This window comes from Plecotus auritus (genome assembly GCF_963455305.1).
Source record: "Plecotus auritus genome assembly, chromosome: 3".
In the NCBI taxonomy this organism is placed as follows: Eukaryota; Metazoa; Chordata; class Mammalia; order Chiroptera; family Vespertilionidae; genus Plecotus; species Plecotus auritus.
The window spans coordinates 98,339,911-98,353,097 of NC_137772.1; the positions used below are offsets into that span (position 1 = coordinate 98,339,911).

At 41.1% G+C, this 13,187-nt stretch overlaps 1 long non-coding RNA gene across 2 annotated transcripts in view; it reads right to left on the minus strand.

Moving 5' to 3' along the window:
- LOC308245188 overlaps nucleotides 1-959 on the minus strand; it is a 37,669-nt gene extending 36,710 nt beyond the window's left edge. For both annotated transcript variants that reach the window (XR_013960222.1, XR_013960223.1), the window contains exon 1: nucleotides 691-959. This is a non-coding gene — a long non-coding RNA (uncharacterized lncRNA). The remainder of the gene's footprint in view (nucleotides 1-690) is intronic.
- Nucleotides 960-13,187: the final 12,228 nt, after the last annotated feature.

The following is a 13,187-nucleotide window of genomic DNA, read 5'->3' on the forward strand; positions in this document are numbered from 1 at the left end:
GGAGGGCACAAGAATTTAAGGTTAAACACAGGAAGGACAGACACCAGACTCCACCAGGATTTCAAAAACCCAGATCTGCTTATGAAGTACATTCTAACCCAACGTCACTTCTAAGATACGCAGACATGAAGGGAATAGCTTAATAAAACTCTTCTATTTCTTAGCCAGGGTGAGGCACAGTTAAATAGCATGAGGTCTTTAGCAAGTCATGGTTTCTCCCTCCCTACCCGCCCCCCCCCCCCCAACCCACCCACCGACAGTTCCTCCTTCTTAGCTTTACAGCAAACAGGAGGCACTCTGGAGCTGACGTGCTCTGTCTGGATTGGGAAGCCTTCTTCCTACCCTGTTTGTCAGAAGGCTCTTTGTCCTCAAACACAGAAAGAGGTAAATCTCACTACCATCAACAGCATTTTTCTGACCAGGCTCCAAATGAAACTTCAGACCAGACTGGAGTCTTTCAAAGCCAAGCTGAGCCTAGGCTGGGCCTTGCTTGCAGAAACAACTAATGACTTGCTGGTAATCACCCAAGTCAGAGAAGCCTACAAACACTTTAAACAGGGCTTTGGAAATGAAAAGGAAGTTTCTTCTCTTAGTTCATCTCATCACCATCTGGCTAGCTTTTACGATCCGTATTGCACTATGATTAAATAATTTTTATGCCATAGATTTCTGCTAATTAATTGTAATTACCAAGAACAGGAAATCTCAGCATGACCAGCATGTTTACCCAGAATGGCGAAGTTGGAGAACTGTTCTTTAAGAGATGTTTCTGCGATGGTCGAATTTTAAAAGCTGGATGAATCCTCTGAAATTCACTGATTGAAAGAGTTCACTAACAGATGAAGAAATCTGTGAGTTAACCCAGGTCTGGCAGTTAGTAGCAGAGAAAGGACAAAAGCACCAGCTTCCACATTTCTAGTACAGTGATGTTTGTAGTACACTCTGCTGACTCCAGAACTGGTTCAAACCAGAAGCAGCTGCTCCTCTTGGTTTGGGTGGATTCATCAAATCCAGAATGGAATTTGGTCAAAATGTCTCATTGCATCATCACCTTGCTTTGAAACTCTGAGTTCTTTGGACATAGAGTTCTTGTCTATGTGATGTGAACCAATAAATTCTCTGGAAAAAAATCAGTGCAAACACTTGGCTGGTGTCTTAGAGGGGAAAAAAAATCTGAGTGATTGAATTTAAAAAAATTGAATTAAGCAGCTACTTTTTGCATCCTGTGGACACTCGTATTTGCTCTAGACAAACTTGTCCAAAGCTGAGATTGAGACATAGAATTGTATGGAAACTGTGCGTTGGCTCTGTCAATAACAGCATGGACATGCCGGTGACCAGGGTGACTGGGAGGCTTCACATTTTAGTTTTGAAATTGTCAAGCTATATTTTCACTTTTGAACAGCAGAATTGTTTTTTCAAATAAAATAGATACGTTTAAGTGTTTATATTTAAAATAATAAATGTTCCCTTTCTAAAAATAGTAAATGAGAAAAATAAAATTGCCTCAGTGAGCTAACATTTGAAAGCGTGAGTTGTGGGAGTTAGTTTTAATGTTAGAGCAATGTCAGCACATAATTTATTTCTGTATATGGATTTACTGGTACCAAAAGTTATTCACCTAGTGTATCAAGTGCCCAGCACACGATCTGGCTTATGGGAAAAGTCAATGAATCAATGACTCTGATCCTGTGAGCTTCATAAAAGTAGGAGGTGCATCTTAATTTAGCATTTAATCCATCCTTTCCTGAAATTACTTCATCAAAGTGGGCATACAATAAATATTGGTTGGATTAGGAGGTAATGAGTTTGTACTTGATGAGGTTAACTAATGGTGGTCTACTGAGGAGCTGAGGGTTGAGGCCAAGTCAGTGAGTTTAATGGGATGCCTAACTGAAATGTGAGGGACAAATTAGAACTGAATGTGCCAGCTTGCTTTATACAGACTCTTCCTCTTGTGGTATATTTAATTAATGGCATTCTCTTATCCACATGGTCATCAGGACAGGGACACTTTCAACTTTCCTTCTAGCCTTCCTCTCTTCCTCTTTCACCCAGTGATAAGCTTTATAGATTTCATTTTCTATGTGGCCCTTTTGGCTTCTTCAGACTATCCCAGGGGTGGGCAAACTTTTTGACTCGAGGGCCACAATGGGTTCTTAAACTGGACCGGAGGGCCGGAACAAAAGCATGGATGGAGTGTTTGTGTGAACTAATATAAATTCAAAGTAAAAGAGCGGTGGGGAGAGCAAGAGAACCCTCCACTCTTTCGGCTCCGCAGGCCGGATAGAACAGCCAAACGGGCCAGATCCGGCGCGCGGGCCTTAGTTTGCCCACGGCTGGACTATCCCCTTTGTCACTGCTTTCACTCATGTCTTTATCATCGTTCACCTGGACTATTGCCATCCTATCTAATAAAAGAGTAATATGCAAATTAACCATCTCTCCGCTACACCCACAAGCCACACCCACCAGCCAATCAGGAGCAAATATGCAAATAAACCCAACCAAGATGGCTACCGCCACAGAGAGCAGGAGGGAGGCATGGGTTTCCCCAGCAATGGAGGAAGCCAAGCTTTCCACCTGCCCTTGCCGGCCTAGGCCTTCACTCAATGCTACAAAGTTTCAATGATAGAAGATACATAACACCAAACAGAAATGGTGGCAGCCACGGAGCTGGAAAGAGCAGGAGGTTAGAGTTGCCCGCGGCGATGGAGGAAGCCAAGCTTCTGCAGCCCTGGCCTGCCCAGGCCTCCGCTTAAGGCTACAAAGTTTCAATTATAGAAGATACATAAATCCCCCAAAAAACGGCTGCTGCCACGGAGCAAGCAGAAGGCTTGGCTCCACTCCAGGCTACAAAGTTTCAATTGTAGAAGATAAATAAACCCCAGATACCAGGGCCTCCACTTGGGTTGTCGGGGGTGTGGCCAGCCTGCAAACCACCACAGGCCCCTCACCCAGGCCGCCCCACGCCCCAAGGGAACCCCCACCCTGATCCGGGACACCTTTCAGGGCAAACCAGCCGGCCCTCTCCCGTGCACCAGGCCTCAATCCTATCTAATAAAAGTGTAATATGGAAATTGACCGTCACTCCAACACACAAGATGACTGCCCCAATGTGGACACAAGATGGCCACCACAAGATGGCCAGCAGGGGAGGGCAGTTGGGAAGGACCAGGTTTGCAGGGGAGGGCAGTTGGGGAGGGAAGAGGCCTGCAGAGGAGGGCAGTTGTGGGCATCAAGCCAGCAGGGAGGGCAGTTGGGGGAGACCAGGCCAGCAGGGGAGGGAAGTTAGGGGTGACCAAGCTGGCAGAGGAGGGAAGTTGGGGTGATCAGGCCTGCAGGGAAGGGCAGTTAGGGGTGACCTGGCTGGCAGAGGAGGGAAGTTGGGGGTGACCAGGCCTGCAGGGAAAGGCAGTTGGGAGGGACCCAGGCCTACAGGGGAGAGCAGTTGGGGGGGACCAGGCCTGCAGGGGAGAGCAGTTGGGGGGGACCAGGCCTGCAGGGGAGGGCAGTTAGGGGTGACCAGGCCTGCAGGGGAGGGCAGTTAGGGGTGACCAGGCCTGCAGGGGAGGGCAGTTAGGGGAAAACAGGCTGGCAGGGGAGCAGTTAGGTATCAATCAGGCTGGCAGGGGAGTGGTTAGGGGGTGATCAGGCTGGGAGGCAGAAGCGGTTAGGGGCAATTAGGAAGGCAGGCAAGCGAGCAGTTGGGAACCAGCAGTCCTGGATTGTGAGAGGGATGTCTGACTGCCCGTTTAGGCCCGATCCCACCGGGCTTAAACAGGCAGTTGGACATCCCTCGAGGGGTCCCAGATTGGAGAGGGTGCAGGCTGGGCTGAGGGACACCGCCCCCCCCCTCCGCCGGGCACGAATTTCATGCACCAGGCCTCTAGTAGCTCTATAATTAATATACCTGCCTCAAGAATCTACTTTTTCTAGTACATGCTCTGCTTTGTTATAAAGTTTGTTTTCTAAAACCTAGCTCTGGTCAATTAGCTCACCTTTTTAAAGGCCTTCAATGGCTCCTTACTACCTGTAGACTAAATTTCAAACTTCTTTGCAGGGCATTCGGGCCATGCTTTTCATCCACACTCACTGCTCCATCTCATGTGACCCTTACTTAATCTACACAGAGGACACAATTCTCTGTGGGACCTCTGCTCCTTTGTGTTATTCTGCTGCCTGAAATGCCCTTGTACACGCTGCCTTTTGTGTCTGTCTCCCAGTGGACACCATTCCCCATCGCCGTAGGTACCCTGTCTCTTTTGCTCATCACTCTATTCCCAGGGTTTAATATAGCGTTTAGCACAAAATATGTATCCAATAAATATTTATTTGGTGAATCCTATATAATAAAAGCTTAATATGCTAAGTGTCTGGTCCACCCGTTGGCTGTTCTACCAATCAAAGTATAATATACTAATGATATGCTAAGACAGTTCAACTGCTCGCTATGATGTGCACTGTCCACCAGGGGGCAGACAGCCAACTGGTTGACCAATTGCTATGTTGTGCACTGACCATCAGGGGCAGTTGCTCTGACCGGTAGGTTAAGTTGCTGCTGGGGTCCAGCCAATTGGGACTGAGCAAGATGGGCCGGACTCGCCATGGAGTCCTTTCAAGGTCCCTCTCTGGTGGCCAACCTCCTGCATCCCTACAGGCCTGATGGTGCACTGGTGGGGTCCCTTGGCCTGATCTATGCCCTTTCACAATCTGGAACCACTCAGGGGATGTCAGAGGGCCAGTTTCAGCCTGATCCCACAGGCCAGGCCGAGGGACCCCACTAATAAAAACATAAAAAGGCTGATAAATATGAGATTGCTTGATTCAGTTTGGCACCATACATAGTAGCAACACAAAGACTGATAAGACATAATCTCTATACCTTTAGAAAGTTTGAATAATCAGTGCTGGCAGGAAATATGAGAGCTGTCAAAAGAACAGGGCAGACTATAATAGGTAAACCCTATAGTGGTCTTCTAAATGCATTCGCTGCCTATGATTTCTACCCCTCTCCAATCCAGTTTGTACATGTTTCTCAGATTCAACTTCATAAGTGTCCTTTGGTTATATCAGCCCTTAACTTAAAAATCAAATGTCCTGTGATCCTTGTTACCAAGAGATAGAAGTCCAAAAACAAGTTATTAAAGGCATATAGTCTTCCTAAAGGATTCAGTCCTTGGTTGCTATGACCTATCCTTGGGGATTCTGTCATGCTTCCTGGAGCTTCTTACACTTCAGTAGCCTGTGTTGGTGCATTGCTGCAGGATGAAAAGAACCAGGGCAAACCTAAGGCAACAATGCTTCCCTGGGAGCAGTCATCATCTCTGAGTATCCCAGAACTACCTCTGTTCTCTATTTTTGTGACCCCCTTATTATGCAAATCATCTCATCATAGCATACATTCAGGGCCCTTCAGCCTGCAGGAGCCAAAGGAAAATACCTGGGGCTCTCTCTCCTGGCCTCTCTCAGCCCTACAATAAGGATCTACTACAGATACTTTTTAGCTTAACTTCCACGTTTTGCAAAGTCTGTTCCCTCCCTATTCCACAGCAAAGATTATAGCACTTAGAGCTGTGAGAATCACCCAAGAGCTTGTTAAAATGCAAGCCTTAGCTTTAAGAACTATGCATTTTAAATCAGCATTCTGTCTGGTTTTGATGCAGGGGCTTCACTGCCCATACTTTGAGAAACATCAGTTCTTCTGCATGTATTTATCCCTTCACTTATTCATTCAGGTATTCAGTCACAAATACAAGCATTTCTTCTGCAGCAGAGCTTTTACCTGGTATAACAATAATTGCATATAATGGTATCAATTAAATAAGAATAATGGGTTACATCTGCTGTTAATAGTTGTAAATATTTATCTTCTAAAACCATCTAGTAATCATATCTCTTAAAGGGAAACAATGCTCACCTCCACTCCACATGGCTGCTTAGAGAAGCTGTGTGATTTACTTGGCGCATCAGCAGATGATATTAAAAAATATGAAAAATCTTCTCTGTAATTGTGAGAGAAGAAGAAATATCTCACTTCAGCTAGATTGGGTGAATATGCTCAATCCATGTGTCATTGGATTTTTCATCCCTTCACTTGCAGTCTGCGTGAGTTCTTTGTTCTAAGGTGGTCTCTTATAGACAGCATATATATGAGTCATGGTTTCTTATCCATTCTGCTACCTTATGTCTTTTGATTAGAACATTTAATCCAGTTATGTTTAAGGTTGTTATTGATAGGTACTTGTTTGTTGTCATTTTTCTTCTATATGCCTGTGTTCCTTCCTCCCTTCCTATTTCTTCCTTTTACAACAGTTCCTTTAGTATTTCTTACATTATTGGCTTGATGGTAATAAACTCCCTTAGCCTTTTTTTTTTTTTTTGGCTATGAAGCTCCTGATTTCAACTTCAATTTCTAATGATAGCCTTGCTGGATAGAGTATTCTGAGTATTCTTGGATTCATTCCTTTGCATCACTTTGTATACGTCATTCCATTCCAGTTATTTTGCTCCTAGAATCTATTTTAAATTCCAAAAGGTAAAATATAGTTTTGAAATTGCACATCTCAAAATTTAGCCCTTAAGACCCTAATAAGATTTTTTGATAAAATATTCATTAGGAAGACAACTCTCAACAAATAGAGAATAAATTGTATTGGTTCATTTAGCCTACTAAGTTCAAGATACTGAAGTAGGGACAGAGTGATAGAATCATAAATAGGACTTAAGATCCTGGCTACAAGGGGTTTTTCAGAATTTAGTGGGTGGGACATATGATGATCATATTTTACCAAATTAAAGATACAAGCCATGATATTATATGTGGTCTTATAAATCCGAATAATAGATTGTCTTTAAATTCCTCAGTGTATTCTTTCCACATGAATTTGCAACTTTAGCCAGACTGACCTACTCTTTGTGCCTTAGCTTTGCCCCATAACTTCATGCTGGCTCTCTTAGTTCATGTAATTTTCCATTCTTGGAATACCCTTCTTTCTATTCTTCTGCCATCTGAACCTAACCTTTATCCAAGATCTCATTAATTTTCTACCATCTTTGTGAAGACAATTAAAATCATCTCAGATCACAATGAACTTCGAATACTTCTATTCTTTATTATTTACACTCTTACTTGACAGTTAACAGATACCAAGACAACATTACAAACATTCTTACATTCTCCAATTACACTACTATACAGTCTTTTGGGAGGCAGTGATCATGCCATATGTATCTTTGTATTCAATAGTTTGAGCATAGTAGCTGACCCATGATGGATGCTCCTTAAATTAAAAATATGAATAAGACATGGATACTGTCTTTATTCTTTATGTTTTAAATTTTCTCCATTGGTCCATTCCATTGTGTAGGCTCTGAATTCCACAAATGTCTATGACATCTGTTATTTCAATGATGGGTGTTGTCAGGTTCAAAAGTTATCTCCTGGAGTAATGTCCATTTAAAACCAAGAGCCTAAAACTCATATGCTTTTTGGGGTGAGTCAAGAAACTAAGGAAGACTGCCCACCCAGCTCCGTGTTCTTGCCATGAAGTCAAGCCTGTCTGTTCTGTTGAGAGCCAGTGGGGCTGAGCATGTTCACCCCAACAGTGTGTACTACTAGGGCTCTAACTCCATCAGCTGTTCTTGTTTCTCTAACTCACAGCTGTGGCAGTTTGTTCTCTGGTTAAGACCCTTTTGCCACTCGGATCCAAATGCAAATGCCTGGCTGGACACAAGTGCAAAGTCCTGTCTGCAGGCCTGCCCTAACCTAAGTCTACCTTTCACACAGAGCTTGATTCTCAAAAGTCAATGCAGTCTTGCCAGGCGAGACTTTTTTGTTGACTTCCATCTCTGACAGGGAAAGGTGTTCATCTAATTCCAACTCTCTGCTGTCCTCAATAGGCCATGACCTCATTGCCTTTACTCTTCAACTTTGGTTAACTTTGTGCATTCTAGATGCAATAAATAAGTCTTACAGTCTAAAATTGAGCATGTATTTTGTATCAAGCAATTTTGTGTATTTTGTTATTAATTTTTGTTCTAGTGATGATGTGCTTTTTTCTTGACTTATTTTCAATTACTGTAGGTACATTATGGTTCTTCTTCTGCATATTCCCACCATTTATCCTTTCTCCTACGTAAAATAGAAATGTTATAAAGTAGAGGTCAATTATCTTGGCAAAGATTGTATGATTTAACTAAAAAGCATGTGACATTTAGAGTAAGAGAGGCCTGAATTTAAACCCAACCCCACCAATAACTGGCTCTATAAATTTAGGTAATATTTTTCTGCTTTTTTTTTTTTCTATAAAAAGGCATTGTAATAATACACAAAGATGGTACTCAATACTGTTTTTTCCCCTGTTTGTGAAGTATTTTGCAATCATTGTGTGGGAAACTTTTGTAATCTACTTCTTCCCCTCTCTAACCCTTCACCCTTCATTATCTCCTTTAGTCTATAGTCTTTTAGATTCAGGAGAGAGAATACATATTGGGCAGATGTTTAGTCAGCAAGTCCAGTACTTTCTCCCTGTACCAACTAAAGGATTTTACTTGACCTTCAAGCTTGAGGACTGTTCTTAGATTAAGCCACAATCCTCATGAAATATTAGTCATATGAAAACTAGGCAAACAATTATGTCTGATTAAATAAAACTGGGTCTAAAAAAACTGGGCCTGGAGGGACTCATTGGAAGGCTAGGTGCTAGTTCTAAGCATAATAGCCAAATGTGATTCTACTAGCAACATCAATTAAGGGCAAGACCTGATTCACATGACCACTTGTTAAATTTTTGCTATGTCTCAGAGATTTTATAGACCATATCACTTAATCATCAGAAGATCTTTGTGTGTGAGGCTCTTATTCCCATTTTACAGATAAGGCAACTGAGGTTCAAAGAGGTGGAAGAAACTTGCTCAAGATCTAGAGCTAGCAAAGGTCAAAGCTGGGATTTGAACCAAGGTCTGACTGGATACAAGCCTGTGCTGTACCTGTTGTGTAACACTGCCTCTAAAAAGCAAGGGATTCTGAGAGAAGTGGGGAGGGCAGCCTAGAGGGATATGGATCTTCATTTGGCTCTACATGGAGCATCTCATTGCCCTTTGGGGGCTCTTAAAGAGTAAGTTGAAGGCCAATTTTAACTATAATACAATAAAATAAAGACAGATCCTAGCCTTTTGTCTGTTGTTATTCCAATGTTGATTGATTGGGGTTATGTTTTTAAAGATTGCATAGTGATTCATGCTTTATTACTCCTGAATTAGCATAATGCTTCAAATCATCTTGTTGAAATTTAGCATAATTACCTATAATTTTAAAAATTCCTATAGGATGAGAATGTTAATTCCTAACCAAATCTCTTTATTTTAATAGTGCCTATCAACCATTACCCAGCTTTTACCTAATAATTCTGAACACCTATTGTGGAACTACCTTTGCTCTATCCAGTGAGTTTATACTTTCTGTACCACAGGGTCTTCTCTTTGAGATCTGTATTCCCTCAGGTATTTGCCTTATTAAATAAGTCATTGGGTTTTGTTTATTTGTGGTTTAATTCACTTTGAGATTCTGATTAAAACTATGAAGCATACTCTTGGACAAAACCACACAGGCACATATCCACAGACAGTGCATGGAAGTTCAGGATATCAAGGATACCCTAAGACTGAGTTTCTTCAAGTGGGACTCCAGCAGCATCAGCATTGCTGGAACTTGTTAGAGAAGCAAATCCTCTCGGCAAGGATGATTCCTAGACTGGAGAGCAATCTAAGGATGGGTAGGAATCATCCATTGAGATCTAAGGACCACAATTTGGTGCGCTACTGAATCAGAGACTCTAGGAGTGGGAACCAGTAATCTGGGTTTTAACAAGATTTCCAGATGATTCTGATGGTCAGAAGTTTGAGAACCATGGCACTAAGAGTTAAGAATGTTGCCTTGTCAGGATACTTCAATAAATATCAGCATGTCTGAGAGCAGAAAGAGTAATGGATCTTTGCTATCTCTGACCTTGTTATAGAGGGTGTTAACAACTGCTTCATGTTTCAAATCAAGGATTCATTTGTTCCCTGAGAGCAAGGAGGAGGCTGGTGGCACTATCATCTGGGGACATTTGGGAAATACTCCCAGGTGCTTGGGAACATTGAAGAAGATTCAGGTGGTGATAGAAACAGGCAGATCCTCTAACTGGGTACATACATAGCCATCCTTAGATCGCTCTCCAGTCTAGGAATCATCCTTGCCTCTTTGGAGACTCTCGGACTCTATAGCAGAGCCTGGGTGTGATTAGGGAGACCACAATTTGGTGCTCAAAGTCTCAAGAAGTTACTCTTGAGATGATTCTCTGACTTTTTTTTTTATAGACAGTTTTATTTCTCAGACAGGTAGCTCAGTCATTAGAGCTGTTGAATATTTAACTTTTATATGTGAGGAAAAATTAGTTAGATTCATAAAGAAGTCCTTACCTAAGGCCTGAATCTTTCTTGAGTAAAAGCTTTGACACACAGAGTTTATTGCCCTAATTAACCATAGTCTTTTGTCCTCACCTTTTCAGTTCCTCTTCCACTCTTGTCCCTCTCTGCCTAAACTCATCTGCCATCCTTCTAAACGCAGTGCAAGAAATTCAAAAGCAAAGAAGGAAAGTAAGTTTCAATTTAGATAGTTATTGTGTTAAATATCTACATTTGTGTTTTACCTTTTAATATGTGAGAACCTAAGAGGAAGCCATGTACTTTAACTTTTGCATTTTACCATTTCAGTGTATTAGAATTTCCTGAATATTGCAAGTAGTGTGCTTATAAGAGTATGGAAATGGATTATTTATGTTGACCAACTGATTTCTTTGTGTTCAGTGGTTAAATCTTCTACCAATCTCTTCATGTTAGTTTCAAGGAAAGTCTATATTGCAGAATATAAAAAAGGGGAGGGGCAAAGTTGAGATAACTTAAAAAAATAATCACCATATTATACAAGTTCCTCTGTCATGGATGCTTTCTTATCCTTGGGGAGACTGTCAAGCTTCTATTCATGACCTCCCTACTAAGACTGCTTTTTGGTTATATTTTTATTATATACTCACAACATTGTTTTGGAAATATCTGTTTTCACGTCTATTTCCTGGTCTGGAGTGAGCTCCTTAAATTCAAGCACTATGTTTTATTAATTATTATGCCTTCAGCACATATCATATTCTCGCATATCATAGAGACTTAAGAAGTACTCCTCTCAGTTCAGAAATGTTAGTTCACAAACTATGGTACTGTAGTGCAAAGGGGCATTGGAGGATAGAAACTAAGCACAATTTTGTTGAATGAGCAACTTAGTAGATCATTCTTAGCTCTACTGGCAACAAGGAAACCAAGATGCCTTTGGACAGAGATTTTTTTCCCATTCCTACATGTCAAGAGATTTACTCTTAAAAAAAAAAAAAAAGAAAGAAAGAAAACAAAACAAGAAAAGAGGTTATTTAATTAAATATTGAATGAACTTCAAATACTTCTATTCCTTATTGTTTACACTCTTACTTGACATTTAACAGATACTAAGACAACATCACAAACATTCTTACATTATCCAATTACACTACTATACAGTCTTTTGGGAGGTAGTGATCATGCCATATGTATTGAATAGACCCTAAACTGCTAAATACTTTACATGAATCTAAAAATAAAATCCCCTGATATTGCTTTTACCTCCAGCTAACACTCCATCTCTCTTCTCTGCTGAACAACTGCTTCCATTTCTTCAGCTCCATCTGGCTTCAGCCACATCCAGTCCACTGAAATGGTTTTTGACCTGTTGACCAGTGGTGACACTGTCTTTAAATCTAATAGCACTCAAGTCTCACTTTAGTTCATTTCACAGAGGATTTACTGCTGTTGATCACCCAACCAGCCTTCCTTGAAATTTTTCTCTTCTTTTATCAAAGCACCTATTTTTGTTTTGTAACTTTTTTCTTTCCATGGTTGTTGTTTCTTGAATGCTAACCTGCCTGGATATCTTAAAGTCCCTGTTGGTTGCTGTGTTTTCCTTGGTTGGATTTCCCCAGTGGTTTCAAAGTGGAAAGGGGGCATTTCAGTATCTGCATAACCAGCACATTCCCACTATTCACACACCATCCCACATAAACTTTCCTTTTTGTTCTTTGCAATATCATTCTCCTTTCCACATTCTACTCCCTTTGTCTAGAGATCTCTCTCCCCATCTTTGCTTTCAGATCTCGGAACAAATATCTTACCTCATGGGAGTCTTTCCTGACACTGGACCATGTCCATGCTAGGTGAGTTATCCTTATTAATGTTCCCATAGTACCAGGTGCTTTTCCTTCAAAGCACACATTTACATTTCTAAATGTGTATCTATATATTGGTGATATGATTAATCCCTGAATTCCTATAGACTACAAGCTCTACTAGGGCAGAGACTTGGTCTGCCTGGTTAGAGTGAATATGCAAACAATTTTGGCTACATAAGTAAGCTTATTATTTCAATTAATTTTGAAAACAATGTACAGAACTCTGACCTGAAAATTATCATGGGCACCATATCTCTTCCCCCTCAGCATTTCTGTCTTTACTGTAAAGTAAACACATCTGTCCTTTTGTTTCACTCTTCACAAAAGGATGGAATATCTGAATTGATCTGGAAAATATGAGCAAAACAAGTATTGTTTCACACATCTGCCTGGACACAGAGCATGCTCTGTTCATGGCCTACTTCTCTGAAGGCTTGTTGGGGTGAGTAGGCATAGGTGATTCCAATTGGCATATAACAAGGTGGATAGATCTGCTTATTTCTAGGGTTGGTGACTGGTCTAGCTTTATCAGTCAATTTGATATTTTGATTTCCATTTTCTGACTTATTTATTTTCTATACGAATTAGTACTCTGGATGCTAAAAGTTATGTATTATTTAGTACTCTAACAAAAATAGCAGCTTTCTTAGATTTTCCCTTTCCCTTATTCCCTGAGCTGGCTAGGTCTGACCACTTTTTATGTTTTCTACCAATCATGGTATAAATCTTACTGAGTTTTTTCCCTCCAAAACTCATTCCCTATACAAGTACTAGTTGTTCTAAAAGTTTCAATGCTGTTCCCAGAGTCATTGATGAGAGAAGAGTCTCTTTCCTCTTGGCTGTTTTTGCTTCATCCCAACTTTGGTAAGTGAAGTATTCAGGCAGATCACC